General features: G+C 41.0%; 1 long non-coding RNA gene across 1 annotated transcript in view; it reads left to right on the forward strand.

Moving 5' to 3' along the window:
* The first annotated feature begins 8095 nt into the window (after positions 1–8095).
* Positions 8096–27889, forward strand: part of LOC140690037 (uncharacterized) — a 152039-nt gene continuing 132245 nt past the window's right edge. Inside the window, exon 1 of the long non-coding RNA XR_012065230.1 lies at positions 8096–8166. This is a non-coding gene — a long non-coding RNA (uncharacterized lncRNA). The remainder of the gene's footprint in view (positions 8167–27889) is intronic.

Genomic DNA, 27889 nt, shown 5'->3' on the forward strand with positions numbered 1-27889 from the left:
AACTCAATAAAAATGAAAATACAATTTCTCAAATTTTGTGTGATGCAGTCAAAGTAGAAATTAGAGAGAAATTTACAATATTAAATATGTATCATAAAAAAATGAAAATCTCTAACCAATCATCTAAACTTCAACATTAAGAAACCTGAAAACGTAGAGCAAATTGAATCTACAGTAAGCAGAAAAAAAATAATAAAAATCAGAATAGAAATCAATGAAACTGCAAGGAGAAACATAATAGAGAAAACCAATGAAACCAAAAGCTGGTCGTAGAAAAGAAATAGACTCTGTAAAACTCCAGCCAAGCTAAATAGGGGGGGAAAAAAAAAAGAAGACATGAATTATCAGAAATGAAACTGGGGCCAACACAAATTACTTCATGGTCATTAAAATGATAATAAAGGGATATTATGAACAACTCTCTGCCCCCAAATTTGATAAATTAGATGAAATGGACCAATTCCTTGAAAGATATGATCCACCAAAATGAACACAAGAAAAAAACAGATAATTCAAATAGGCCTATATTTATTAAAGAAATTGAAGTTGCAAGGAAGAATCTTTGAAAAACAAAGAACCAGGCCCCAATGGTTTCACTGTGGTAGAAACCAAACACTTGCAGAACAATACCAAGTCTCTACCATTGTCCAGAAAATAGAAGCAGAGGCGATACTTCATAACATGTTCCACGGGACCACCATGACTTGAGTACCAGATCCAAACAAGGACATTGCTAGGGAGGAAGTTTATAGACCAATGCCTCTCATATACATAGATGTAAACATCATCAAAAAATATTAGCGAATCCAACAATACGTGGGAAATATCACCATGTCCAAGTGGAGTTCATTTCAGGTATGCAAAGCTGGTTTCACGTTCAAAAATCAATTTACATAAACCCTCATATCAACAGGCTAAATATGAAAAACTACGTGATGATATCAGTGACGCAGAAAAAGCCTCTGACAAAATAAACATTTACTCCTGGTAAAATCTTTCAGCATGTCAGGAAGGAATTTCTTTAACCAGATAAGAGCATCCACAAAACAGTCCTGGAGCTAACATCATACTTAATGGCAAGAAACTGTTTGTTTTCCCCTTATAATCCGAGCTATTTCAGTAAGACAGGTAAAGGAAATTAAAGGTATAGAGACTGGGAAGGAAGAAATGACTCCTTCATAGATGGTATAATCGCTTACGTAAAAAAAAAAAAGTCCCAAAGAATTCACACACACACACACAAACAAAAATACCTCCTGGAGCTGATAAGCAACTATAGCATAGTTGTAGGATATAAGGTCAATATAGAAAGCCAACTTGTTTCTTATATGGCAGCAATGAATAATCAGAATTTGGAATTAAAAACACAACACTGTTTGCATTAGCAATAGCCAAAAATTGAAATAGGGGCTATGTCTCTTAACAATCTATGTACAAATCACAGATCTATCTGAGAAAAAACAACAAAACTCTGATGAAATAAATCAAAGAGCTAAGTAAATGGAGAAATATTCCCTGATCATGGATACAGACACATTGATAGGATTCTATTCTTCCTAACTTGAGGCACAGATTCAATACAATCCCAATCAAAATCTTAGCAAGTGTTTTTCTTGGATATCAATAAACTAATTCCTAAGCTTATTTGGAAAAGCAAAAACCCAGAAAAGCCAAGACAATGCTGACGGCATGAATTCACGACTTACTGTTAAGCTACAGTGATCAAGCCCTTGTGGCAATAGTGAAAAAAGAGACAAACAGACCAACAGAACGAAATGGGGAGGAGGGCAGAAATAGACTCACACAAGTATAATCAACTTATCTCTGACAAAAGAGCAAAGGCAATTTTATGGAGAGAGTTCAGTACTTTTAGTAATAGAAACCCCATAAGACTAGTCAAAATATTACAGATTATCCATTTAACGTTATTAACAAACAGCCAAACGGAGAATATTTAAATACCGATTCACCTCTTCTAATAAGAAAAAAGTACATACGTCAAATATACTTCCAGTGCATCATCTATGCTTGAGATATGGTGATGTCACTTACTATTCTCGCAAAGGGACTTGGTGTCTAAATTTTATGACAGCAAAAATGGCCTGATCTGGCATGTCTGCTGCTATGTAAAGTAACTGAATTTGCTAGAAGTGGTCTTTAATGCATATTAAACCCTCCTGGGCCTTATTCTTGCAATTGAAGTTCTGTATTGATCAATGTATTTTGCACACAAATGGCTCACTCAGTAGATAGGTAACTGACAGTTCAAAGCATCTGGCATCCAATGCAGTGCTATATTAAAATCAGTCCATTTTAGTTCCATATGCTATGTACTCAGCAGTTAAATAAAGTAATTAACATGATAAGAATGACTAGCATGCATCACATCCTATGTTTCTGATGGTTTCTTCCCAGCTGAAATATACTGTCATACTCAATATACAAAAACTCCGTGGGGTAGATATCCCTGTCAGAATTTTGTGCATCAGAACTCTGTCCTTATGTAGGTTAAGCTCCAAAGTCCTACAGAAAGTAGTTATCAGAGGAGCAAGAATTTGAATATTGATTATTATCTGACCATAGTTGAGGCTCACAATGGCTACTATCATCAGTTAGCAAAAATTCCTATTGGAAGAAGGAGTTTAAAAATAAACACATGTACATCAAATTAGCTATTTTCACAATAATGCTGCATAGTAAGAACTCTACAAAAATTTAGCGCTACATACAATAATACTCATTTCATTCATGTGTCTGTGGGTCAAAACTAGAATATGACTGATTAAAGCAGAACTCAACTTTGCTCGGTTCCGAGCTGCATGTTGGATTACAGTCTGCTTTACGTAACTCTTGTCCTTGTTAGACCAGCCCTTACTTGAAGCATATTCTTTTTAAGGTAAAATGCAGGAACTTGAAAAATTAAGCTCAGCCACACAGCCATTTGGAGCTTCTCTTTGTGGCACATCCCATCGGCTAAAGTAAGTTACTGGCAAAGCCCAAAATTGAAAGCAAAGGAAAGTACACCTTCCACTGTGGTTAACCGGAAGGTGAAGGATAATTGCTACATAATAATCTAATATGTCACACACATACTACCATCACCCAATCATAGAAGTACATCATTGCATATGAGTGCCATTTCCTTTCTAATCATCCCTATCATTGCTCAACTCAAATCACCCAACCTTCTACTGTCTCTCTGGCATTTACTTGGGTTCTTTGAGTTTGAGAGTTCAGATTCAACAACCATCACATTTATAATTTCTTTTCAAAGAAAGAATGTGTCCTGCTGGGCATAGCTACCCATATTGTATTTGAACAAGAAACAATTTGATACCATCAGACAGATAGTAAGACTCTAATGACTTAGTCTTATAACTAAAAAAAAATTTAAAAAGGAGTCGGAGATGAAGACAGATTCACCCTGGGGTTGCAGTAATTATTTAAAGCCAGAGATGTAGGACATACTGTTTTTGGCTATTTAGATATCAAACCTGTCTTCTCATAAGCACAAATTGTTACAGCAACCTGAATCCCATTGAGAGTCAAATTGACACTCGGAGGGTTGGAGAACTCAGGTTTATGATGCTGGCGGGCTCAGAGGAGTTAACATTCCAAGCTCTGAACCCCATCTGTAGGTTTACACAGGCTTCTATAGGGTTTTGGGTTTCAATTAAGTTTGCACCATATGCAAATGAGGTGTTAGAAATGGACCAATCAGGAGTGAGCTTTCGGGAACCAATGGAATCTTAGGGGTAAGTTTCATTTTCCTAGAAGCAAGAGGTTTTACAGAAGCGCAAAAGCAGGAAGGCAATGGCCCTGCCTGGGAGGTCTTGCTGGTCCCTTTGGAGGTTTTGCCCCTTCAAAATAAATACTGTCATGTATGTTAATCTCACAGAGTCTATGGAATTTGATAATTTGATCGTTCCTCTTACAGGAGATTGGCTTTTGGGGGCCAGACTAGGAGATATATGGGGTCATCCAAACCAAGATAGCGGAGGGATTTTTTCATTTAAAACCTTTAAGAACTGACTTCTAAATTAACAATATAATGCCTCTGTGTGTTCTTAACACCTAAATCCAGAAGGAGAAGGGTAATTAGAGGAGATTACACACACAGGATCCCAGCATGGTGAGCAATCCTTTTTCAGTAATGGAAATAAGTGCTTTATTAAAATCACTGAATGGTTTGAAACATCACATGGCAAACCAATTTGTCTTATGCAAGTGAGAATCAATTTAGAAAAGCTGCCTGTGCCTTCTCCCCCACCACATGTTCCACCCGACAAACTTTATTTCTTAGTACTCGAAACAAACGTTTGGGAAGCTTCTGAGATTATCAGACAAGTCCTCATTTTGCATTGCCATCTGGGTGCAGAATCCAGAGTAGCACTGTTTCTTCCAGAAAAAAGTTATTCCTGGAAAACAGAGAGCTGAACTGAAGAATGTTCTGATTTAATGTTTACTCTGATCTCATCATAATTCCAACCAATCTAAGGCAGGGAAGAGAAAGGAGGTTCTCTCCAGAGCCTCAGAATTCAGTCCAACCTTCATCATCAACCACATGACATGGTATAGATACAATTCATGATTTTTTTAATTGTTATTCAAAACAAAGGAGTTTCTAAGGACACTTGTCACTGAATCTGCCAGTCTTAGGGTCTGTGCAAGACTGTAGGAAACACATGTGGAAATGGAGAATTCTGGTCTGAAGTTACTGTAATGATGAAGACTGGACTGGTTTTTGCTTAGAACAGACTGAAAATTTACTACCCATTATGGGAAGAGGAAATATCAAAGTTTACAGAATTATGAAGGAGATGAAGGGGACTATGGACGTAGCATCGCTGAAGTTTGAAAGATGTTTCATGGAGCCAGAGAAAGGGAGGCATAGCTATTAATGCCTAAAGGATATTGGTTTTACCTAAATCATATGCTCTACCAAACAGCAGTTACATACTTAAAATGTATCATACAGGGAGTTGAGGCTGACATTATAAATAATCAAGAATAGCTTTCATTGGTTTGTAGCTACTTAAGAATTTCTACTGAGCATTTTTTAATCAAGTTAAAGCTTCATGCTTCAGTATTTATTTCTCATCAGCCCTCCTCTTTCCCCAACTAGCTATCAAGTGGTGTCACGTGTTAATAATCTGAAATCCCTACTGTGCTTGAATATTATATATCAATCTTTTTTGAACTGATACTAGGATCAATTTAATACAGTGTTTTCTGCTGTGTAGACACTGCACATGGGGGAGAGGCATAAATGTTAAAATGTGTATCTAAGTATATAAGATGCTCCCAGCATTAAAAAAAAAAAAAACAGGAAGGGACAAAGGCAATGTGAATGAGTTCATGGTCTGGCTGGGAAAAAAATATTTCTGGGGTCAGCAAGATAGTGGTATAGAAATTTTCAGTACTTGTCGCCTCCCAGAAACAATGAACAAATCTCTGCCCAGGAAAATGCCTTCACAGGAGCAAAGGAGTTTACAGGGATTACAGCACTTGGGTGGAGCACAGAAATAAGAAAGGACACATGAAAGAAAGTAGGAAAGACAGTTTCACATGACTCTTGTGACCGCCTGCTCCAGACCCAGTCAGCCCAGTGTGGAGAGAGACACCTTCCTCGATCTCACAGCAGGGACCCCAGCACACCAGCACCACTGGCTCCTGAGATGCCCGGCTCCCAGCCCACACTAGCACCAGGCAGGCCCCCTTGCCCCAGTCCCACGTGGTCTCCTATGGTCCTCGGCTCATAGCCTGCCTCAGTACATGGATCCAGCCTCCAGACCAGCTCTCACAGACACAGGATCCCCCTCTGTCTCAATGCTAGGCCAGTCCCTGTGGACCCAGGCTCCAGGCCCATCCCAGAGCTGGGCTGTTGCCAGTGGCCTCAAGGTCCAGGCTGGCTCTCAAGAACCAGCTCCTAGCCAGCACCAACAGCTGGGTCTGCCCTCCGGACCCAGATACCATGGAGACCTGGAGTAATCAAAATAGTACGGTACTGGCATAAAAACAGGCACACATACCAGAACAGATTGAGACCCTAAAAATAAACCTATGCATATATGGTCAATTAATTTTTCACAAAGGAGCCAAGAATATACAGTAAGGAAAGGCTGGTCCCGTCGATAAATGGTGTTGGCAAAACTGGATAATCACATGTAGAATGAAATAGACCACTATCTTAACGTCGCTCATAAAAAGTAACTCAAAATGGATGAAAGACTTAAATGTAAAAACTGAAACTGTAAAACTCCTAGAAGAAGACACAGGAAAAAAGCTCTTAGCACTGATGTCAGCAATAACTTTTCTGGATATGACACCAAAAGCAAGCAACCAAAGCAAAAATAAGGAAGGGGACTGTATCAAACTAAAAGGCTTCTGCAAAGCAAAGCAAACAATCCACAGAATTAAGAGGCAGTCCACTGAGTGGGAGGGAACATTTGCATGTATCCAGAATATATAAGGAGTTCATACAAATCGATAACAAACAAATAAATAAATAAAGTAATACAATTTAAAATACGGACGGAGAATTTGAATAGGCATTTTTGCAAAAATAACATACAAATGGCTTACAGGGACATGAAAAGGTGCTCAGCAAAAGTAGCAATTGGGGAAAAGCAAATCAAAACCCGGAGATAACACCTCACACCTGTTAGCCTGTCTGTTATGAAACAGACGGGGGGTACGTGTCGGCGAGGGTGTGGAGAAAAGAGAATCTTCATGCACTGTTGGTGGAGATGTAGAAACATGCTTTAACAAGCTATGCAAGCGAAGGAAACCACGAAGTACCAACTTCCATTTAAAGAGGATAATAATACAGGATCATTTAAACGTAAAATTTGTCCTTCAAGTCAGATGAACTAACCTTTTTTTTCCGGCATGTTCTACAGTATGTGCTTATTAAGTGACTGTGAGATAAGGTGTTTCCAATGAACTTAAGAGACTCAGCCCAACTGCAGTCATCATTCAGGACACTTATCTAGATTTTCCGATTCATACAAAAATAATCCCAGATAGCTCCTCATTGAGCTTTAGGGGCACTCTCGATAACAAGCACCTCTTCTCTTCACCTGTCCAGCTCCTCCCAACTCCACAGGGCCCGCTCCAGGCCCGGGACGAGGAACACAACCCAGGAAGTGTGTATGCAAAACAAAAAGTACGCTCACCTAGTATGAAGACACCCGAGATGATCTGTCCTGAATTTTAAGCAGCACATGGGGCCTGGTCCATTGTGGCCGCAAGTTCGAGGGCATCAGGCAGGTCCCCGGGTTAGCAGCCAACGTCTCTCCGGAGCTGCTTGGTTCCCTCAGGCATGGAAGCCCTGCGTTTCTGGGGGATGTGCAACTCCCTCCTTCGGTTTTCCAGCGGCACCTCACCAACACGGAGAGCTCGACCAGGACTCCAGAAGCACTTGTTTGGTCTCAGAGTCAATGAAAATGGTGCTTTCTATCACTGCCCAGGCGAGAAATGCCCAGCACAAGGATGTCAGCCTTGGCTGTGTAGCACCCGCACCACCCCACCCTCCGCCAGCCCTCGGGGGGCTGCACAGAAGTCCGAGCCGCAGGCGGGGGGCCGCCAGCATTTACCCACATTCCCCTTTTTGCTGTCTTGACTGCCCGCTTTGCCTCGGCAGAACTTGCTCAGCCCAGGGTCCGCCGCATGGAGGATGGGGGTGCCGACCCCTCCGTGCTGGGGCCGGTGCCCGGCTTCGGCGTCCCTGCGCCCGAGGCGGCCCTTGGGCATGAAGGCAACGGCGCCCGTGAGCTGTGAAATGAGGTTTTCGTGGGCAGCTGGTCCAGCCTCCGGGCCAGGGCCGACCGACTCGGGTCTCCGCCTCTGCAGGGGTCCGCAGCAAAGCCCCGGGGCGCTTTCCGCGCTGCCGGCGGCGGGAAGGGCCGCGCGCTCCTGCGGCCACGGCGCGTGCGCGGGCGGGTCCGTTGCGCCGCCCCGCCCCCTGCGCGCCGCGCGCACGCGGTCCCGCGCGCGCTGCGTGAGGCCCGGCGCCGCCCCCGCGTGTGCGGCGGCCCCGGCCCGCGTTCGTGGCCTCTGCGCGCGCCCCACCGCCTCCCAGCCCTCGCGGCGGCGGCGGTCGCGCCCGGTCCCTGCCCGCGGGCTGTGGCGCCACCCGCCCGTCCTCCGGCCCGGCTGCCCCAGGTAGGCTCGGCCCGGCCTCGGCCTCGGCCTCCGCCAGACCTCGAGTTCCATGAAAGAAAGGAAAAGAAAGGGAGAGGGAGAGAGGGAGGGAGGAAGCAAAGATCTTAAATGTAAGAGAAAGAGTTTTGTTTCAAAGTCCACTCTTTCCTAATCATGGCTTCCACAGCAGTGCGGGTGCACCTTTAACATGAATGGCAAAATGTGCGTCAGACCTCTGCAAAGACGATTAAAATCGCCGCCTGCGTTTGCTTCTGCCTAAGCCCTGTCGTGGCGTGGAGAATCCCGCCCGCCTCGTCCCTTCCTGCTTGAGCAGATGGGTCGTAAAAGTGCGGGCTCAGCGAGGAACACTTAGTCTCGTGCCATTACACCTGCTGGCCAAGGGAGCGGGACAGAACAGCCGCCAGCCAGCGCGGCGACGGATAGCCATCCGCGAGAACGGCTCTGCGGGCCTTGCCGGCCCGCTGGCTTTGTCCTTGGCTTGCTCCCGATGGTGTAAATGTGAATTATGGTAATTGTTGACCGTTAGCTATCACGTGTGTGCAGGCCCTAAGAACTATAACACGTCTATGAGCAGATAAGGAAAACAGATCCCTCATATGCAAAATGTGAGGATTGTATACACATATATATGTGTTTTTTAATTCTTAGTCTGAAAAAATGGTCAAGAAACGTGCCTTGTTCAGACGGACCATAAATTAACAAGGTATGTGAAGTCGTCATACTCATCTTTCAGGGATTATGTACGATTTACCCTAAGGAACAGCATGTACTTGTGAAAATACATATTCGTAAGTGTGTTTATGGAAGAATCAAAATTTGTATAAAAATGAGGGACTGGGTAAACAAACTATGGTATATGTATACAATACAGAAACTAGGGGGAGGGTATAGCTCAAGTGGTAGAGCGCATGCTTAGCATGCATGAGGTTCTGGGTTCAACCCCCAGTACCCCCTCTACGAATAAATAAGTCAATCTAATTACCTCCCCCATCAAAAAAAAATAAATAAATACAATACAAAAACTAGGTGTACATTGGTAATGATGAGGATAGTTGATGTTTTTGACAGGTTCATTTGTCCTCAGTATATATTTGACTGGAAAGGCTTATTGCTTAAATTGGCTACTAGAATACCAGTAAGTCTATAATTGAAAGTCTCTGTGTCTGTGTGCGTTAGTAGATATTGAGAAGTCACTAAAATGTTAATGATAATGAAATTTCAGCGATTTTTCTTGGTTTCTTTGCCTTTCTTTCTGCTCTGTACTTTCTGGTATATTGTTTACATTATTTGAGTATGTATCACATTTGCCCAAAATGACAAATATCACTTTAAATCATGCCAAACTATATCTCGCTATATGAGGGACACAGGCATTTTAATTCCTTCAGCTCAATTAAACCAGCTCTCAATAATTAGTTACAGTCTGCACATTTCTGCCTCTTCAATGGCAGCTATTTCAGTATGGTTGAATAAAATTTGTAAAGTTCCTATTTTCTCCTTTATCTTTCATCCTTGCAGAGTGACATAGGTGCTGAAAGCCAGTTCAGTCATTTTTCCTAAATTGTTGAATCCTGTGTGTGGGGGGAGGAATTAGTCAAAACTACAGTTATTTGAAAGAGAAAATAATGGTCAAATGAGTTAAACTAAAACTGTATATGGATGTAGCCTCCTCTTATCTTCTTCAGGTTTCCAGTGATAAAAATGGGAAACATAAAGCAAAAAAGCAAAAAAAAAATAGATGGATAGAGTGTTATACAGGTATTTCACAGAAAGAGAAATTCGAATGGTCAATAAATACATTACAAAATTTTTTAAAATGGAAACTGTGACATGCCCAGCGATTCTCCGTTTCCATCGACAAGGAGGAGATTTATTTATCACCGTGTTTGCTGCAACATGGCCTAGAGGGTATGTGGATACTCAGGTATCAGGAAGTCCGTTTATCTGTTTATCTGAGTCAGGCTGTATCTGAGATTTCATTCCTGGAGAACCCTCTAAAAAGAATACTCAGAGAGCATGCGTTTTAATTAACTGAAGAGTAGATAGAATGATCTGTCCCAGCTGGCATAGGCTTCGACCAGTGTGAAGCCAGGAGGAAGGACAGGTGAGGTCTTCAGACCTGTGTTAGCGCAAAAGTGTGAGAATCAAAGCCACACGCTTGAGTTGGATCGTAGTTGTCACACAGAAAATCCAATGGGAGTTCAGAAATGAAGGTAAGCTAATGTAGGAAAATGTCACCTGAAGTTGTAAACATGACAACAGATGACAAGGAACTTGTCAAGACCTTACAAAGGAGTGTTTTGGCTTGCAGTCCCCCGCTTATCAAAATTCTTTCTGAGGTGCCTTCCATCTGTCTTCCCAGGTAGGTGGCTAAAATTATCAGTTCTCTATTAGCATATGTTTTACTTCTCAGATGTTTGTTTATGGGGAAAAATTAATGTAGCATGCAACTTGCAATTCGTTTTTTATACTGTTAATGACAGGTTCCCATAAAATGCCTTACACTGAAATATGGCAGCTGATGACATTAATAAGATACAGATGCTCAGATTCAGATCTGAAAAAGGAAGCCAAGTCAATAGAGTTTACTGGTTAAAAAAAAAAGTCATTTAACAAGATCACCAGGAACTTTGCAGGTGGCTGTCCTTTTGGTAACTCGAATATTAAGAAGTTATTTCCAGCCAAAATCTTTGATATAATTTGGCCCTGCTGATTGCAAGTTAATGTTACCTATTCATGTGTGTATCAAGTTATGGTGAGAACTTCACTGAAAAACTGCTGTGGACTTGGTTTGAAAGATAAACATGTAAGTAAAGTCTGGTTCATGCCCTCCAGGAGACTCATATCTGTATAAATAATCACTGTATAGTACATATAGCAGTGATATCCATTTGCACATTATAGATGCCTAGGAGACGTTTTCAGAGCTAGAGGTCCCCAGGACCCTCCCATCATAACTTGTGACGTAGGTTTTGTAATTCATGAACTCTTGAGTTAAATCTAGGCACTTGCCTTTTTTTTTTTAAACTTCCCATATCTGAGATAACTAGTCAGCTAACTAAACATTTAGAATGCCCACTAACCCAGTTCTTTTTGTGTCCTTTGAATGTACTGTCATCTCCTTCTGAAATATTTCCCTCTTTCCGATTTTACACAGCGTACACAACTTGGAAAAAAAAAAACTTACATGACGTGTCTCCGTGAGACTCTCAGTTCAAAACCTCAAACAGGCACTCTTCCTGATCATTGCACTGATGCTCTGATAACAGAAAGACAGTATGCAGATAATTAGCTCTTTCTGTGGATTTTCCTATCTTATACATTTCATATAATTGGAACCATGCAGTACGTGGCCTTTTTTGTCTGGCTGCTTTCACTGTGCATAATAATTCTTTCAAGATTCGTCTGTGTTCTAGCGTGAGTCAGTGTTGTGTTCCCTTTTGTATAACTGAGTAATAGTCCATTGTAAGGTTATACTGCATTTTTTCAGCCAGTCAACAGTTGAACATTTGGGTTGTTTCCACATTTGGGGTATTATGAAGAATGCTTCTGTGAACATTCAAGTAAAGTTTTTTTGGTATGTGTGCATGTGCTTTCAAATCTCGTGTTAGGTACCTAGGAATAGAGTTGCTGGGTCATGTAGTAACCTGGTTTGATCTTTTGAGGACTTGTCAGACTGGTTTCCAAAGTGGATGCATCATTTTACATTCCCACTAGCAGTGCGTTAGAGTCCCGATTTCTCTACGCTCAAGACTTGGTCCCATTTGCCTTTTGGCAATAGCCAGCCCAGCGTGTGTGGAGGGGGTGACGCTGTGCTTTTGGTTTACATTTCCCTGATGATTAATGACCATGAGCATCTTTTTTGTGCTCATTTGCCCTCTATGTATTTTTTGGAGAAATACCTATTCAAATCTGTTATTGTTGAGTTATTTGTCTTTTTATTATTGAGTGGGAACACTGCTTTATGTACTGAAGGTGCCAGGTGTTTATCAGATGCATGATTTACAAATATGTCTTCAGTTCGTGGAGTTGTCTTTTCACTTTCTTAATACTGTCTTTTGAAGAACGGAAGATTATCAATGTGAGGAAGTCCGATGTATCCATTTTTAATTTGGTTGCTTTTCTTTTCCATGTTATGTTTAAGGAAATATTGCATAATCCAAGTTCATGAAGATATATATCTGTGTATTGTAAGAGTCTCATAGTTTTACTTTTACATGTAGCCCTTTGATCCATTTTTATTTAAATAGTGTGTGTGTGGTGAGGTAGGAGTCCCACTTCATTCTTCTGCACGTGGATATCCAGTTGCCCTGGCACCATTGGTTAAAAAGACCATCTTTTTGCCGTTAAATTTTTCGTTAGTCTGTTGGACCGCTATGACAGAATACCGTAGACCAGGTGGCTTATGAACAACAGAAATGTATTACTCCCAATGCTGAAGGCTGGGAAGTCCTAAGTCAAGTGCCAGAAGATTCAGTGTCTGGTGAGACGCAGCATCGTGGGTCATAGAGAGCCATTGTCCCCTGCAACCTCATATGGTGGACGGAACAAGGGCACTTTCTGGGGTCTCTCTTCTAAGGGCACTAATGCCACTCATGAGGGCTCTGTCCTCCTGATCTAATCGCCTCCCAAAGGCCACACGGCTGAATACCATTGCATTGGGAGGTTTCAGCATACACATTTTGGGGGGACATGAACCTTCAGTCGGTAGTTAATTTCTTGACAACCTGTCAAAAATAAATTGAACAAAAACGTAAATGTTTACTTCCAGACTTACAATTCTATCCCGTTGTTCTGTGTGTCTGCCCCTGTGCCAGTACCACACTGTTTTGATTACTGTGACTTTTTAGTAAATTTTGGAAATGCAAAGTGTGAATCTCCCAACTTTGTTCTTTCCAAGTTGTTTTGGCTCCCCTGGGTCCTTCGTACGAACTTTAGGATCAGCTTACACATGTCTGCAAAAGCGGCTGGATTGCACTGAGTCTATAAATCCATTTAGGTGATGTATCATCCTAAGACTTAAGGCTTCAAATCCATGAATATAGGATGTTTTTCCATTTATTTAGTTCTTTGGTTTCTTTTAATAATGTTTTGTATTTTTCAGTACATGAACCTTGAACTTCCTTGTTAGATTTATACCTAAGTTTTTTAATCTTCCTTATGCTCTCATGCATGGATTTGTTTTCTTAATTTTATTTGCTGATTGTTCATTGCTAGTGTGTAGGAAAAAATCTTAAGGCGAAGATTACCTCTTTAAAGGCTCCATCTGCAAATACAGGTGAGCTCCACGGTGCTGAGGTGTAGTACTTCAGTGTGTGAATCATGAAGGGGCACAACACAGCCCATAACATGACCCTTAGACGCACATCCTTGCTGACTCGTCACGGACACGTGTGAACAAAACTTTAATACACGTTTGTACATGTTGAGGGACTAAGATTTGCATGTTTTAGTTACTGTAGCCTACTCTAGGGAATTCTGAATGATACATTTTACTTGATAACAATGTATTACACATCAGTCTGTACAAAGAAAAACCAATGAGCAAAACCCACAAAGTTCCTGCTCTAATGGGACTTAAACTTTAGTGTGTGGGGATGATAAGTGCTAAACAGAAAAAAAAAAAAACTCAGAGGAAGTGGATGACAGGTTAAATGTTTTTATGAATAAATCTGGGAAATCAATACATATAATTTGTGTAACTTAGTAATGCATATAATATAATGAGATAATCCATCTAAAGGTGATTAAAAACTAAATAACATTTTAAATAGGTATTTACATTGTTTCCTTTTGTTGTAGTAAAAATATATATTATACATTTAGAGTTTCATCCATTGTGAAGCTAAGGGCCAGAGAGCTTAATAAATTATCTAAGGTCACACAGTGATAGGCCAAAAATATAGCCTTGTAAAAGAATCTCTGTTCCCCAGACTTGCTTTTTTTTTTTTTTGGTGGTTCACCATTGTATTTCCTTGATTAACTCAAATTTCAATTTTAAAAAATTGGGATTTCTTTGATTCATGCCTTAAACTCTCAGAGTATTAGATGAACTCTGCAGTCCATGGGGAACAACACTCTCCCTGTACCTTGCTTTAATAGGCATATAACTGAGTCTTTTATTTCTTATCCTTCAAATATTCATTTTCTGGTGTGAGCTCAAGAACTTAATGTGTCTAATCTATATCTATCATCTAATAGGTGGACAATTAACTTCTTAAAGGGTAATTCAGAAAGCCTCAATTGATGGGAATTCACTTTTTAAATCCCGAAAAATTAAGGCATTAATAGAATTCAGCATTTTATAATGACAGTGAACTTGACTTGTTTAAAATATGCAAATCAAACCAGATATTGGCCTTTTTCTGTGTGTGTCTCTGGACTTGGCTGTTTTTCTTCGCTTCTACCAAAAGGTATAATTTTGAGATTAGTTACACTCCTATTCATTTATCCTGTTAATTTATCTTATATCAGTTTAACTCTTAGAGCCAGCCGAGAGACCTAGAGAAGGTGGAGGAGCATGCTTTCTCCGCTGCCTCACCCTCCCTCTGGCCCCGGGACCAGCGGCTGGCCCCTGTCTGGCGCGCACCAGAGCCAGCAGAACACCGGGGGCCCAGCGCCGCCCGGGCCGCTGAGGGGACGCCAGGAACACGGCGCGGGGCTCGTCCCTGCAGACATCTCACGTCTGGAGCCTGTGCCCCTGCCCCTCCCCTCCTTAGAAGGGGTCGTGTGCAGACTTTCTCTTACGTCTTGGGCGCTGGTCTGCACGGCCTCAGACACTGGTCACAGCCGTCCGGACCTTCCTCTCCCTTTCCCACCTCCCGAGGGAAAGGGGTCATGCCCGGTGTTATGTGCTGGCTCTCTCTTTCCTCTTCCCTCGAATCTCTGACCTGGAAAATGCAGGCTCTCTGAATACTCCAAGTCCTTCCCTGGGTCTTGTCCCTCCTGGCAGGCATCAACTCCGAGGCCTGAAGTGGCCTGGGTTTGGTGGCAGTAAGTAGATTTCAAATTGAGTGTTCTTTCTCTTATTGTAAAATGCTGGCATTTAAAAAACTATAATTTTCCTAAAAGGAGACAAATAATTCACCTGATTTGTAACCTCTTTGTTCTGAAGGAAACTTCCATCTCCTTCCTAGGGTGCGAGCTGAGCCGTGGGCATGAGGCTCTCAGAGGAAGCGATTCAGTTATGCAACAAAGAGGGTGGGCAATACTCAGAGTCACACTTTTTTTTTTTTAATGGAAGTGCTGGGGATTGAACCCAGGACCTCATGCATGCTAAGCGTGCGCTCTACCACTGAGCTATACCAGCCCCCCAACTTCTTGGATGCAAGTGTTATTTTAAAGATGCTGAACAACTTTGCACATATAAAAATGATGTTGGAATAATTCACTTATTTAGGTTTCTGTGGCTGTAATTCAGCGGAGACTAAAGAACGCCTGAAGTTCTTCTCACACAGACGAACACGTGGTGTGTTGGATGCGTCTGATGTCTACAATAGCGCAGTTTAATGGGAAAAATACGGACCGGGAGGCGTGTGACCTACTTTCTGTGTTTGTTTCTCCTTCGCGGTGATACATAAGGCCAAGTCTCTGCTGACTCTTAATAGTTGGTGATTCCATGAAACACTTTAAAAAATGTTTTGATATGAACGCATGTGAATGAAGTTGTTTTTCTCCCATTTGCAATAGGGCTTCTTTCCCCTGATTTCAGTCCTGCATCAAGTATGCCACTTGTACCTTGTTAACTGTTTATGGTAAGAAATCAGCAGCTCTGTCTGATTTAATTGCACTTTACCTTTTATGATATGACCACGTCCACCCTGATAATTACTCAAGTCCCCAAAATCAACCTGAAATGAGTGTCTGTCAGCAGGTATCTTGGAAAGTCAGGTTACAGAGGGACTCAGTAGTGAATCCTGAGTGACTGTGATGCAGGGAGCAGAATAATACACGCAGTTCGTGTGTTGCACGCTGAGTCAGCAGTTTAGTTTGTCCCCAAGCGTGTGTGCGCGCACGACCCCCCCCGCCATGTTCCATCAACTTTTTTCATAAAATGATTGAAATGCTGAGATATATTCTTAGCTAATCTGAAAGCCAATGGTGAAAAAGCAAAAGCAGATGCTGCCTGACGTCAATCATTAGCTAGAAAGACCGCACAACATGGTAGCGCATGGCTGTGAGTGAGGCAATGGGCGTCTCCGCCCATCGGCACACTGTATTTCTCAGATGGATTCAGTTATATTGGCTCATGTCACAGAAAGGTGCAAACGCACTTCTCCGACCTGTGAAACTGCAGGGCATGGTTGTACCATTTCACGATGGAAAAGCATTAGGTGGTTGTATGAAACATCAGCTGTCAAAGCCGTTGGAACTTGAGCAGATCACTCAATCTTGAGCTTCCATTTCTCTTCCAGCACGCCTTCCCTTGAGTTCTTACTCTGTTCCAGTCACTGCCATGTTTAACAAGGATTATTTTCCTAAGAACCTTAAAATGCAGGTACGTGGTCTTTTCTCATTCTGTGTATGGGAAAACTGAGGCTACAGCAAGTAAGCCTACTGGCCGAGGGCATATAATGAATAGACAAGCTGGGTGTAAAGTTGGCAATCTGGCTTTCCAATTCATGTTTTCACAGTGAATGCTTTAGCCTCAATGATTCTGCTTCTTTCATTATTCAATGGGAGCACACAGAGCAGTATTTTGATAATATGTCTTGCTACAGTGTCAGAACGACTCAGATACAGAGGCATCAAAGGCTTTGATCTATCCTTGGAAGCAGGCAAAGTAGAGCCCAGAGGCTAAATCTGCCCCAATATCTGTTTTTGTAAATAAAGTTTTATTGGGACACAATCATGCACATTTGTTTATATATTGTCTGTGGCTGCTTTCATGCCACAGCTGCAGGACTGAGTCCTAGCAGCAGAGATTGTGTGGGCTGCAGACACTAAAATATTTATTGTCTGCCCTTTGGAGAATTGTGACGGCCCTTGACATCCTATAGAGTTTACTGCTCTCTCTTGGATCCCTGGAAGATGACTAAGCACATTGTACTTTAGAATGAACCACCTGTCTCATTCTAGCTTTCAGATGCAGTGGCAAGATTTGGTCGTCAGAAGTATCCAGCAGGCGATGCACACATCCCAGTGATGTTGTGGATGTTAGGTGGAATGCCAGGGCCGGAAGGAAATGGAGCTGCAAATCTGTGAATTGAATTCATTCATACATTGCAGTGAATTATTTAGGAGGGCCTGATTCATGACAGGGTTTGCAATGAGCAGGTAGGTTAGAGCAGTGAAGGAGACAAAAACATGTCTCTTGCATTCTTGTGGCTTAAAGGAGATCCCTGAAAACAAGGGACTACCTTTCCATTATAATCTCTGGGGCAGATCATAGAAAAAAAAATGTCCTCTCTTTGTACTCCCCTTGTGGAAGCAGGGCGGGGGTCTTTCCTCCCTTCTCCACTCTGCATACCCATTGGCATCATTTTGCTTTATAGCTACTCTGGGTTGACCTGTGTCCCCCAGCTGCTCACCCTCATCACTGCCTCTGCTCCCCAGCCTACTGCCCCACTGTTCCTGAGCCCAGGATTTCGGGGAGTCTAAGTGGAACTGGAGGAGAGCACAGCATGCCAGTCAGACTCACCGAGAGAGGATTATAAGATTAGTGGCTGAGAGTATGCAGTGGATGCTATATACGTGCACCGATGTGAAGAATTTGAAGTGTCTCATGAAGTTTCATGTATAAACTTGGTTCGGATGGCTTGGATAAAGCACACTGTCAAACCGAGAATTGGCAGGGGCCTGAGAGGCAGAAACGAAGAGCTTCAGGCTGAAATGTGTGGCATTCACAAATACCTGGGCTTGCAGACGTTGGCAGAGGATGGGATTCAGAAAAGTCTTAGCGGCGATGTAGGAAAGAGAGTGGAAATTGCACTTATGACATACCCAGAGTTCAGTGACTATAATACACCTCCGCGGATTTCTCTCCAGCTCTTGCCCTTCCCTACTAAAAATCGTAATGATTGTTTTCATACAGACCAACACCCAAACCGTTGAAGTTCATGAGGAATGTAGATAAGGTTAGACCAAAGCTACGATGCAGAGAAAGCTGTTACTCTACCTCGAAACCATCACATAGGTACCTTTTTCTGCCAGGTGTTCAAGATTCTGACCGTAATATTTCACTATGACAAGTCCTTTAAACTCCTTCCCCCTCGAGTACCCCATTGCTTCACTCTGTATTCCTTATCTCCTTTTGAATCTTTATAGACATGACTGCCCCACCAAACTCATTCTCAGCATCTCCCTCGCGCCAGCTGGTGACACCTGATCACTCATTTATTCAGACTCAGGACTATTTCCCAAGCTCCATATTTACTGTCTGCTGTTAGGAAACAGCTCACAACTCTCCCGGTAGGAAGACTGATCGAGAACCATGGATCCCAGTGCCAGTGGAAGGATGAATTACCCAGAGGGCTTGTTCAAACACCCATGATCGAGCTCCACGCCAGAGTTTCTGATTCAGGATTTCTAAGGCGGAGACTGAGAATTTGCGTGCCTGACAAGTTTCCAGGTGATGCTAATACTTCTGGTCCAGGGACCACATTTGGAGAACAGCTGCTCTAGAACTGCAAGCTCTGTTCTCCTCCCGCACCCACACTTCCTGCACTTAGCCAGCCGAAGTCGCTTGTGGATGCTGAGAATGTCAGCCCCTTGCCTGCAATCCTCAGGCAGAATTCAGAACAGGCCTCTTTCCACGTACGATCTCTAATAATGAATCCCAGGGGCTAGTTTCAGCCTCTCCCCCTGTTCCTCCTGCTCAAGCCCTTGGACTCCATCCACCACGTACTGTATATTAGTCAAACCAAACCATTTCTGAATCTCCAGAGAGCCCTCGCCTTTTCTTTCTGTTTTCTCTGCTCATGCTGTTTCCTTTTATTTGCCTGACAAACTTGCTCTCAAGGGTCAGTTTGCATAGACAATGTCTCCTTCCCTGCAGATCATTCTCACTTTCTCTGAAAATAACAGGGACTTCATTTTCTACAGAGCTTGTATTTACATATTTAGGGCACTTGTTCCATTGTGTTATGGTTGCTTTCTTGCTTGTTCCCCTGTATGTTCCTTGAGTGTGCTAACGTGGATGGTTTAATAGCTGATCTAGAATCCCGCAGCATCTTGTGTAAAACTTGGCACATGGAGGTGCTCAATACATATATGTATGTGTCCATATACATATATCTTAATAAGTGATTTATCCCAAAGACGCTTCACTGTAAGCTTCTGTGTGAGCTACATCTTTCCTTTCGTTCGGATGTTTTCTCTAGAGAACTTGAACTAACCAGTGCCTTATACTAGCACAGGTCACAGAAGGCAGAGATTTTATTCCTCTGCTTGAAAACCCTGTTAGAAGTGTCTCAGCCTCACTCTGTGTAGAGTCAAGCTCAGATGAACAACATGGTAATTCTTTTTCATAAGAACAGAAACAAACTTCAACATGTGATGTTAAACATGTGCTGTTGCCTGCTTTTTACGTGTTGGGAGATATTGCTCATGATTAATTTCTCATGAATCTTCAAAACAGTTTTATCACACGAATGCTTTTATTAGTTACCTATTACAGATGGAGGAACCAAGAAATTAAGCATGTTTTTCAGTATCGCAGATTGTAAATGGTAGTTGTGATTTTAGCTGAAGCAGTCCAATTTCAGTGCCCTGGATTTAAGTAGTCTACAGATATGTTCCCAACCCCCTCCCCTTGCAGATTCAAATTATTTCAACATTTGTAAGACTCCAAGAACAATCATGCATTCTTGAATATAAAGTAGATTTCTCTTAAGAAATAATTTGCCCTACACTTTGTATGAGAGAAATAAATTATCCAGATTATATGCTATGGGATTTCTCAGTCTCAGAAGTGTTAATGGTAGCCCCGTGTGACACATCAGTGAAGCAGGGATATGTCCACGATCCCTGGTTCTTAAGTAGAATTTCTAGTTTTGTTGGTGCAAAGGGAGAAGACAGTTGCTCCTTTACTGCCAGAAGTCAAAAATAGAGGAAGTTCTGGAAGACTTAAAATAGATTTTATGATTTAAAAAATCCTAGAAGTCATAAACTAGACTGAAGAGGAGCTATGAGACTTAGCCCAGAATGAGAGCGTGCTGAAAGACAGGTATTCAAATGGAGACTGTCTTTCTAGAATGAGGGTCTTGATTAGGACCCAGGGGCTCACTGAAGTTATCCAACCAACTATATTCCTTCACAGCAAAGTTAGGGATTGACCTTACTTGCGTCTTTGTGATGATTTGACTGGGTCAGTGTGAGATCTTTTGTCTGTATTCTTCTCTTAGGCCTTTCAACAAAGAGCTTAATGCTCTTATCTCATTAATGTCATCGGTATTCCAAAAAAGTGGCCACGTTAACCTCTTTTATGTAACAAGATTGTATTTTTTTTAAAAAAAATTCATCTCTATTCAGTTAAGCTCATTACTATAAATGTTTGCAAAGTGAGTACTGTTCATCCAACTATGAACCGGGAACTTATCACATATGGTTGGATCAGTAGGACTCGGTGCTTAAAGAGCTTAAAATCCAACAAAGAGGACATCAGGGGCTTTGATGTACTTGAACAAAGTTTCAGATCTAGCCAGTCAGCTGCCAGAGCCCACAGCACAAATCACTGCCGTAAATGGGAACAGTCCATGGAGAGGAAAGTGATACGGTTGGAGTTGCATATTAGCAGCATTAAATCAGATGGCGGTTAGTGTCTGCAGAAGGTGTGACCTAGAAAGTGGATGCGTGGAGCAGTGCTCAAAACTCATGCTTTCCTTGATTCAGATCCTAATCTGTTTTCTTGCTACATGACGTGGAGCAGTTGGTTTAACTATTCTGAGCTTCATTTTCCTTCCTAGTAAAATGCAGACAGTGCCAACGTAACTGTGATGGTTCCTTGAGACAACACATGTGAGCTACTTAACAAGGTGCCTGGCAATTAACAAGTGCTCGGTAGTTAATTATTAATATGAATTTAAAATTATTATTATTTCTATTATTTGGTGTGGCGAGAAAGGGAGACATACGAGAGATGTTATCAAAGGAGTACAAAAAAATATAATGTTGCTGTCATGTGGCGAGAGAAGCAGGAAGATGGCAGGATGACTCTAAAATGTAGATTCTGAGTGAAGGGAGGGAAAAACATCACTGCTAGAAATCAGAACCACAATGATGCCCGCTCCCTAGACCATCTCCTGGCAACAGAACCAACAGTAACAAAATGAGAAGAAGATCATTTGGATTCAGCCTTTCATCATCGCCTGTTCAGGTCCATCCATCCCCAACAGGGGTCGCTGGACTCATGCAACTGAGGGACGGAGCGTGACAGCAGGACAACGTAGTGATGCTTATAAGTGACTCTGTTTTGGAGCCAAAGTCATGGCTACCAAGGGAGCCAGCAAAAACTGGATTTTTTTTTTTCAAAATAAGTTTAATCCATAATTTTTTTCTTTCCTGTCCATTTCTAACCTGTTATAGTCCCAGATTTTGCAGTTCCAGTCTCAAAATAGTCTTCCCCCAAAGATACTATGTTGATTAATACATCCTAAAATTTTAAGGATTGTAGGCTTCTGACCACGGCTTTTTTTGAGTAGATGGTCATTTAGATAATGCTTAAAAATTTAAAAGGATGATCATGGCAACATTAGTCTTAGGAAAAAAAGAGATGGAATCTGTGTCTCATTGATTTTGTGACTAAATCTCAAATGATTCCTAGCCACTGAGCGGTTAGAACTTCCCTGCTGCTGGGGAAGCGAAGCGGTGTTGGTTAACGGAAATTTTATTCCTCCCAGTCCGTAGACCTGGTGAACACGTAGGAAGGCTCACTGAGGAACCTTAAGCTTTGTCCCCTTTTAATTATATGAGGTTGATTGTACAAGCTACAAATGAACAGATTATTAAAGCTACAGTTACTCTCAGTACACAGAGCAAAAAACATGCTTTATAATAATATGTATGTAAGGAAAATAAGTCTGTAAGTACTGTGGGAGAAATGTCTGTATTAAGTAGCACAAAGAGAACACAAATTATTTCCTCTTTGAAGGTCCTTCCTGTGCCTGTCAAAGGGGCACCAGGCACCTGCAGCCGGCCTTCCGTTCAGGGAGCTAGGGGTGGTGATTGGCCCACACTGGGAGTGCATTTGATTAGAAAGTCCTCCTGGGCAGCTGCACTGAGCCCTTTGAGAAATGTCTGCTGGAGGTCTTCGCTGCTTCCCCCATGTGGGTGCCAGATCTCACCACCATCTCTTTATGCAGGTCCCTCTTAGGAATCCGGATTCTTTCGTCCGTTTCCTCTCATTCCATAAACCAGTCCTGAAAAGAAGCCTCTTCTCTACATGTGGTCAAATGTCCACATCCTGGATTCTAACCTGTGTGTTCAAGTTCTTTTCTGCAGGTTAGGTTCTGGATTTATTGTATGTGCTTTGTTTTTCTTCCTGATGGTTTTCTTGATTTGGACCTTGGCTGTCTTATCAACGTCTAACATTCCAAAGCCTATATTTTTTCTTGCCCTTCGATTACATGCCTGTTGGGTTTGGATCTTTCCCTAGGTTCAGGTTGCCTTGGCTCTTATTGGTCGTGACATTTTTTAAAGTACCTGAGACCTACTTTCATCAAGCCCTCTCCCGCAAATTCACATTAGCTCCCCTTTTAGCTAAAGTTGTTTCCTAAACACTTTCAGGACGGTATTCTGAGGCCATTAAGCAAAAGCTTGTTGTCAAGATTTAACATCAGAAAACAGATAAAGGCGACTCAAAATTACTGTACATAAATGAACTAATTTTCTAGTTCTCTGTTACTAGATTTCCTGGAAACAAAATCACATTAAGGGGCAAGTCACCACAGAGCCAAAGGAAACCAAAAATTAGGTAGAAGGCCTTCCAGAAGCAGCAATATTTGAAAATTAATGATGGATCTTAAATTTGGATACAGTCAAGGTTTTGACATGACTCACACATTTTTTCGGAGAAGTCTGGATGAAGGGTATATACTGATTCCTCGAGAAGTCCTGAAACTGAGAAATTGAAGCAGGCAGTTGTGGTTCAGAAATTGTTTTTGATTCCTTTATGGCTGTATATTGGGCACAAAGAACAGAATTTCTTTGAGAGTGAGATGTGAGTGTGTGTGTGCTAGCTTGCGCGTGTTCAGGAGGGAGTAGGCAAGCATGCCCCAATGGGACAGATACAATTTCACTGGGGATACATTGTTAAAATTTACAAGGGTGCTTTCTTTTTTTTTAACATTTTTTATTGATTTATAATCATTTTACAATGTTGTGTCAAATTCCAGTGTTCAGCACAATTTTTCAGTCATTCATGGACATATACACACTCATTGTCACATTTTTTTTTCTATGAGTTATCATAGCATTTTGTGTATATTTCCCTGTGCTATACAGAGTAATCTTGTTTATCTATTCTACAATTACAAGGGTGCTTTCGTTATTAACACATGCGAAGCTTTACTTCTGGGCATTTGGGCTCCTCTAATAGTTTTAATCTCAGTGAACAATGCCAGAAATTTCAACATTACACTATCTTAATTCCTTGTAAAACTTCCATCTTGGTAAAAATGCACATATTTTTAAAGAACTTTATTTGTGTATTTAATTTCAGATTTATAAGCATGGGATATACTGAGAAGAGAAGAGAGAATAAAGCAGAGGGCACTGGTATCTTAATACTTTTAAGAAAAACATGGAGATCATGGCATTGTATGTGATTTTAAACAAGATCTAATTCCTTCTAACCCTTTACCTCTCCAGAAACAAAATGACAAAATATTTGTTTTCATTTATTTTCCAGTCACCACTTTCTTCTCCTTTTAATGTCCTAATGCTGAGGTTCCAGGGTTAGCTTAACTTTTATAACAGACTCCCTGTCATTTGAGTCACCCTGTTTAGAACATCATTTATTAAGTTAAGCTAAAATTTGACTGTCTGTTTCTAGTTCTTTCCTTTGAGGCAATTCATAAAAAGCCAAATTTTTGTAGTTGAGAGTTTTTCAAATAGTTAATGGTACTGTCGTGTTTCCCCTAAGTTTTAAGCATTTTCCTGGGTTTAACTTGATGCTAAAATCCAGATTGACAGACTCTCCACTAAGAGTTTAAAAATCAGTATATTATTTTGGCATCGTGTGGATATGATCCTATTGGTTCTTGAGATGTATATTTTTCCTTCTTTAGAACTCCTGCCTAAGAGGAATATCAGGCTGAAAAGACTTAAAATTTGAGTACAGCCTTACATGCTGTGGAATCACCAGGGGAAGTGGTAAATTAAGCTTTTCAAGATTTTAGAGATTATTAAATTGGAAAAAAAATAGCTTATGGTCAGAAAGTCCAAAGGGATAACTTTATTTATTGACCACTGGAAAGCAGTATTCAGGGCTAAAACTTAAAACTCTTTTACTTATGTTCTGCCTTCTAAAAATAACTTAATCAGCTATGTTTTGTGAGAAAAATATTTTTTTAGAAATTACGTGACTTTGGTTTGCCTTAGATTATAGTTTCAAATATCTTATTTTTCATATGTGTTTTTATAGCTCAGATTAAGTTTCAGCTCTGTTTATTTTGTAATTATTTTATGGGTTTTGGCATAGTTAATGAAAAAGTAGCAACTGTAACAACCACTAGGCCAGTCGAACAACAGCACAACAGATTGGACAGTGGATGTGCAAATGCCAGCAACTCTAGCAATCAGCTATCCAAACAAGCCGGGTTTTTTTTAAACTTTTTTTTTATTGAGTTATAGTCATTTTACAATGTTGTAACAAGTTCTAGTGTAGAGCACAGTTTTTCAGTTATACATGAACACACATGCATTCATTGTCACATTCTCTTTCGCTGTGAGCCACCACAAGATCCTGTATATACTTCCCTGTGCTACACAGTACAATCTTGTTTATCTAGTCTACGTTTTGAACTCCCAGTCTGTCGTTTCCCACCCCCTCCCACCCTCTCGGCAACCACGAGTTTATATTCTATGTCTATGAGTCTGTTTCTGTTTTGTATTTATGTTTTTTGTTTTTTGTTTCTTTTTTTAGATTCCTCATATGAGCGATCTCATATGGTATTTTTCTTTCTCTTTCTGTCTTACTTCACTTAGAATGACATTCTCTAGGAGCATCCATGTTGCTGCAAATGGCATTATGTTGTTGGTTTTTATGGCTAAGTAGTATTCCATTGTATAAATATACCACATCTTCTTTATCCAGTCATCTGTTGATGCACATCTAGGCTGCTTCCATGTCTTGGCTATTGTAAACAGTGCTGCTATGAACATTGGGGTGCAGGTGTCATTTTGAAGTAGGATTCCTTCCGGATATATGCCCAGGAGCGGGATTCCTGGGTCATATGATAAGTCTATTCCTAGTCTTTTGAGGAATCTCCATACTGTTTTCCACAGTGGCTGCACCAGACTGCATTCCCACCAGCAGTGTAGGAGGGTCCCCTTCTCTCCACAGCCTCTCCAGTATTTGTCATTTGTGGACTTTTGAATCATGGCCATTCTGACTGGTGTGAGGTGATACCTCATTGTAGTTTTGATTTGCATTTCTCTGATAATTAGTGACATTGAGCATTTTTTCATGTGCCTATTGATCATTTGTATGTCTTGTTTGGAGAATTGCTTATTTAGGTCTTCTGCCCATTTTTGGATTGGGTTGCTTGTTTTTTTCTTATTAAGTCATATGAGCTGCTTGTATATTCTGAAGATCAAGCCTTTGTTGGTTTCATTTGCAAAAATTTTCTCCCATTCCGTAGGTTGTCATTTTGTTTTACTTACAGTTTCCTTTGCTATGAAGAAGCTCAAACAAGCAGATTTAGTCTGTTCATTATTTTAAGTGATGCTTAGATCTGTGCTCTCATTTGAGGGTACAAAAGTCAGTTGCTTTTCTATATACCAATAATTTACAAATGGAATTGGAAATTAAAAACACAATGCCATTTATGTTAGCACTTCCCCCAAATTGAAATATTTAGGCACAAATATAACAAAATACATATAATATCTTTATAAAGAAAACTACAAAATTCTGATGTGTGAAATCAAAGAAGAAATAAATAAATGGGAGGGGGGATGTCTTGTGTTCTTGGTAAAGGAAACTCAGTATTGTCAAGAGGTCAGTTCTCAACATGATCCATAGGTTTAATAAAATCCCAGTAAAAATCCCAGCAAATGATCTTGTGGATGGATATTGACAAACTGGTTCTAAAATTTACATGGAGACACAAGAGACCCAGAAGAGCCAATACAGTATTGAATGACAAGAACAAGGTTGGAGGATTGATGCTACCGAACTTCAAGACTTACTATAAAGCTACAGTAGTCAAGACAGGGTGAAAATTGGCATTGGCAAAATAATAGACAGACAGAACAATGGAATAGAATAGAGATCCCAGAAATAGGCCATCATAAATAAAGCCATTTGATCTTTGGCAGAGAAGTAAAGGCAATATGATGAAGCAAATATAGTCCTTTGAACAAATCATGCTGGAACAACCAGACATTGCATGCAAACAAAGTGGATCAAGATGCACACCTTACACCCATCCCAAAAATTAATTAAAAATAGAACACATATCAAAATGGAAACATGTAAAACTCCTAGAAAATAACATTATGGAAAACCTAGATGGCCTTGGCTGTTGTGATGCCTTTTTAGATACAACACCAAAAGCAAGGTCCAGGAAATAAATAATTGATAATATGGTTATTAAAAATAAAAGCTCCCATTCTATTAGGAGACAAGATAAAGACTGGGAGAACATATTTGGAAAATACACATCTGAAGAAAGACTCATCCAAAATACACAAAGAACTCTTAAAACTCCACACTAAGAAAACAAACAACTCTGTTTCAAAAGCCTTTAGCAGACACCACATCAAAGAAGATATACAGATGACAAATGAGATGGCAAAAAGGTCTTCTGCAGCATGCGCCATTAGGAAGATGCAAGTTAAAACAATAAGAAGCCACCACACACTTACTAGAATGGCCAGAATTCAGCACGCTGGTAATACCAAATGCTGCTGAGGGTGTGGAGCAACAGGAAAGCTCATTCACTGCTGGTGGGAACGCAGAATGGTATGTGGCCACTTTGGAAGACAGTTTGCCTTTTTTTTTTTAACAAAACCACATACCTCTTACCATATGATCCAGCAATACTCTCCTTGGTGTTTACTCAAAGGAGTTGAAAACTTATGTCCACACAAAAATCTACACATGCATGTTATAGCATGTTTATTCATAATTGCCAAAACATGGAGGCAACTAAAATGTCCTTCATTTGGGTGAATTACTAAATAAAGCATGGTACGTCCAGGCGATGGAATACTACTCAGCACTGAAAAGAGATGAGTAGGGGAGAGTGTAGCTCTGGGGTAGAGTGCGTGCTTAGCTTGCACAGGGTCCTGCGTTCAATCCCCAGTGCCTCCATTAAAATAAATAAACAAATAAATAAACCTAATTACCCTCCCCCCAAAAAAGAAAAGAGATGAGGTATCAAGCCATGAGAAGACATAGAGGAACCTTAGGTGCATAATAATAAGTGAAAGATGTCAATTTGGAAAGGCTGCATACTGTATGATTCCCACTCTCTGACATTCTGGGAGAAGCTAAACTATGGAGACAATGAAAAGATCAGTGGTTGTCAGGTGTGGGGGAGGGGTTGGGGAGGGACTG

The sequence above is a fragment of the Vicugna pacos genome, chromosome 28 (genome assembly GCF_048564905.1).
Source record: "Vicugna pacos chromosome 28, VicPac4, whole genome shotgun sequence".
Lineage (NCBI taxonomy): Eukaryota > Metazoa > Chordata > Mammalia > Artiodactyla > Camelidae > Vicugna > Vicugna pacos.